Raw genomic sequence first — 4,317 nt, 5'->3', positions numbered from 1 at the left:
ACATCAACTACAAGGAAAGCAACCTACTAGCACCAATCCCGGACTTGGAGACAAGAATTCGATACAAGAGATGAACTAGGGTTTTGAGATGAGATGGTGCTGTTGATGGAGATTGCCCTCTCCCAATGAGAGGAGCGTTGGTGATGACGATGGCGATGATTTCCCCCTCCGGAAGGGAAGTTTCCCCGGCAGAACAGCTCTGCCGGAGCTCTAGATTGGATCCGCCAAGGTTCTGCCTCGTGGCGGCGGAGTTTCGTCCCGAAATGTTGCTTCTTATTTTTTTCTCGATGGTCATCGGAGAGCCACCAGGGGGCCCACGAGGTAGGGGGCGCGCCCTAGGGGGGCGCCCCTACCCTCGTGGAAAGGGTGTGGGCCCCCCGGTCTTCATCTTTGGCGAGGATGTTTCATTATTTATTATAAGGCATTCCATGGAGTTTCAGGACTTTTGGAGTTGTGCAGAATAGGTCTCTAATATTTGCTCCTTTTCCAGCCCAGAATTCTAGCTGCTGGCATTCTCCCTCCTTATGTAAACCTTGTAAAATAAGAGAGAATAGCCATAAGTATTGTGACATAATGTGAAATAACAGCCCATAATGCAATAAATATCAATACAAAGGAAGGAATCTTCGGTCGCCAAGCTTGCCTCCCACGCCAAGTAGAGTCCAATCCGGACACGGTGCATTCTTCTATCTTCATGTCTTCATAGCCCATCAGTCCGGCCCATGGATAACAGGCTGGACGCCCGAGGACCTCTTACTCCAGGACTCTGTAGGATTGAAAGTATGTCTAGAGGGGGGGTGATTAGACTACTTGACCAAATAAAATCTAGCCTTTTCCCAATTTTAGTTCTTGGCAGATTTTAGTTATCTTAGCACAAGTCAAGCAATCTCCACACAATTCAAGCAAGCATGCAAAAGAGTATATGAGCAGCGGAAAGTAAAGCATGCAACTTGCAAGAATGTAAAGGGAAGGGTTTGGAGGATTCAAACGCAATTGGAGACACGGATGTTTTTGTCGTGGCTCCGATAGGTGGTGCTATCATACATCCACGTTGATGGAGACTTCAACCCACGGAGGGTAACGGTTGCGCGAGTCCACGGAGGGCTCCACCCACGAAGGGTCCATGGCCCTTGTCTATTCCATCACGGTCGTCGCCCACGAAGGACTTGCCTCACTAGCGGTAGATCTTCATGAAGTAGGCGATCTCCTTGCCCTTACAAACTCCTTGGTTCAACTCCACAATCTTGTCGGAGGCTCCCAAGTGACACCTAGCCAATCTAGGAGACACCACTCTCCAAGAAGTAACAAATGGTGTGTTGATGATGAACTCCTTGCTCTTGTGCTTCAAATGATAGTCTCCCCAACACTCAACTCTCTCTCACAGGATTTGGATTTGGTGGAAAGAAGATTTGAGTGGAAAGCAACTTGGGGAAGGCTAGAGATCAAGATTCATATGGTTGGAATGGAATATCTTGACCTCAACACAAGTGTAGGTGGTTCTCTCTCAGAAAATGTGTATTGGAAGTGTAGGTATGTTCTGATGGCTCTCTCCACGAATGAAGAGTGGGTGGAGGGGTATATATAGCCTCCACACAAAATCTAACCATTACACACAATTTGCCAAACTCGGTGGGACCAAATGGTTAAACTCGGTCGGACCGATTCAGCAAACCTAGTGACCGTTAGGATTTTCGGTGGGACTGAGATGCAACTTGGTAGGACCGATATGGTTAGGGTTAGGGCATAATGTAATCTCGGTGTGACCGATTACACAAACTCGGTGGGACCGATTTTGGTAATAAGCTAACCAGAGAGTTGGTCAGGTAAACTCGGTGGGACCAATTCGCTCATCTCGGTGAGACCGAAATGTTACAAAAGGGAAACAGAGAGTTTACATTGCAATCTCTGTGGGACCGATCTCTCATCTCGGTAAGACCGAAACGTTACAAAGGGAAACAGAGAGATTACAATCCCATCTCGGTGAGACCGAGATCCCTATCGGTGAGACCGATTTGCCTAGGGTTTGTGGCAGTGGCTATGACATTTGAAACTCGGTGGTGCCGCATAGAAAGAATCGGTGGGGCCGAGTTTGACTTTTGGTTTAGGTCATATGTGGATGTGGGAAGGTAGTTGAGGATTTTGGAGCATATCACTAAGCATTTTGAGCAAGCAAGCCATTAAGCAACACCTCATCCCTCCTTGATACTATTGGCTTTTCCTATAGACTCAATGTGATCTTGGATCACTAAAATATAAAATGTAGAGTCTTGAGCTTCAAGCTTGAGCCAAACTTTTTGTCCTTAGAATTTTGAGGGGTCCACTTTCCTCATCCATGCCATGCCATTCATTGAGCTTTTCCTGAAATATTAATCTTGGAACAATGTTAGCTGAATGAACTATATGTTGTTAGGAATTACCAAAACCACCCAGGGATAGTTGCACTTTCAATCTCCCCCTTTTTGGTAATTGATGACAACATATAGATCAAAGCTTCGACAAATGATAATAAGAGTGAAAGATATTGTCGCTTTGAGAAGTATGTGAAAAGCAAGAGCTCCCCTAAATTTGTGCATATCTTAAGATTTGCTTTGGACTGCAAATGCACAATGAGTTAGGATCATGGGTTACTCTTCCATGTCACATACATATTGGTGGAGCGCTCAAAATAATAAAGATTGAATACATGCACTCATCACCAAGCAAAGTGAATGATCATATAAGGATAAGTAAGATAATATCATCTAACAAGCATAAGTGTAGCTTATGATCAACCACATGATCATCAATGTCTCATAGATAATAGCATAGTATCTCAAGCAATCAAAAGACAAACAAAGTTCAACCACCAAAGCAAGAGAGAATAAAAAGCAATGCTCTCTCTCGAAGCCTATGATCTATACATGTTTCTCCCCCTTTGGCGACAAGTTACCAAAAAGTTCATAGAAAATGCATAGCACTAAAACGTCTCTCAAGCTTGGTCTTCAGGTGGTGGCGTAGAGATGGCTCCTTGGACGAAGACTTCAGTTGATGTGGATGGAGCTGAAGGAGTTGGTGCTGGAGCTGGTTGCGCTGAAGCTATAGCTGGTGCAGATGAAGTGGCTCTAGTGTCTGGAACAGGCACTGCAGCAGACCTCTGAGCTCTAGGCACTCTGGCAAATGCATCAGTGGTTGTCTTGCCCTTCCTCTCCTGCATATCATCTTGAAATTGCTCCACAACAGACTGAATCTCAGTTACTTTCACATCCAAGTCATAGAATTTTTGCTCCACGATTCTTTCCAAGCTCTCCTGGTTTTGAGTCAGGGTGGCCAGTCCCTTCTCAATCCTCAGAGTGGATGCAATCAGGTAGCCAAGCTGATCTTGCTTGCTCTTCAGGAGATACTGAGATGCTTCTTCAGTAGTTGGCATCCTTGCAGCCTTTTCAACTTTTGCCTTCTCCTTCTTGGCTTGTGCGTGCACAGAAGATGGTTCATCCTCATTCATAACCACAATGTTGTCCTCGAAGTCTAGATAGATAGGCATGTGCTCCTTGTCCAGTAGATATGTACCAGTGCCCATCTTGGAGTTGATCAGCTCCTGGATCTGTGGGGCATACCCATAACTCCTCTTCTGATCTGCAGCTATCCTCTTGATAGTTTCAACTATTAGGCTCATGACTTTGAACTTCTGTGGGACATCAAAGATGTGAAGCAAGTTAATTGGATGGCCTCTGATCATCTTGTGATCACCTGACTTTGGCAAGAGAGTGTGCCTGAGGATCCAGTTGATGGTTGGCAAGCCTGACAGAAGGTAATGTACAGATCCAAACTTATGTGTCTCAAGAGCAACATCTGGGATCTCCTTGTACATGTGTGCCATTGTGTTGTGATCCTTCTTCCTGTTGGCATAGACATCCAAGTCGTCTTCACTCTCTTTTGGGGCATTGATCAACTTCGCCCATTCAGCAACCGTGGACTGGTACCTCGTACCTTCAGACATCCAGACAATCCTTCCATCTGGGTAGAAATGAGCTGTGGAGTAGAACTGCATGATGAGCTCATCATTCCATTTTGTGAGCTTCTGAGCCACAAACTCATCGACTCCACAAGCCTTGAAACTATCATGTACACCTGAATAGTGATCCTCATTCTCCTTGATGTAGTCCGAGTCGACCAATCTCATGTCACACACTATGGGCTTCTTGTCAAGCAACAATGTCTCATAGAAGTCCTGTTGTTCCTTTGTGTGGAACCTGTAATCAACAACAGTCCTTCTCCTGGTGGCATATGGATCTGACTCTCTCCATAGCCTCAGACCTGAGTCCTTCCTTATCTTCATGT

The sequence above is a fragment of the Triticum dicoccoides genome, chromosome 3A (assembly GCF_002162155.2).
Source record: "Triticum dicoccoides isolate Atlit2015 ecotype Zavitan chromosome 3A, WEW_v2.0, whole genome shotgun sequence".
NCBI lineage: Eukaryota > Viridiplantae > Streptophyta > Magnoliopsida > Poales > Poaceae > Triticum > Triticum dicoccoides.
This window is presented reverse-complemented; position numbering follows the sequence as displayed.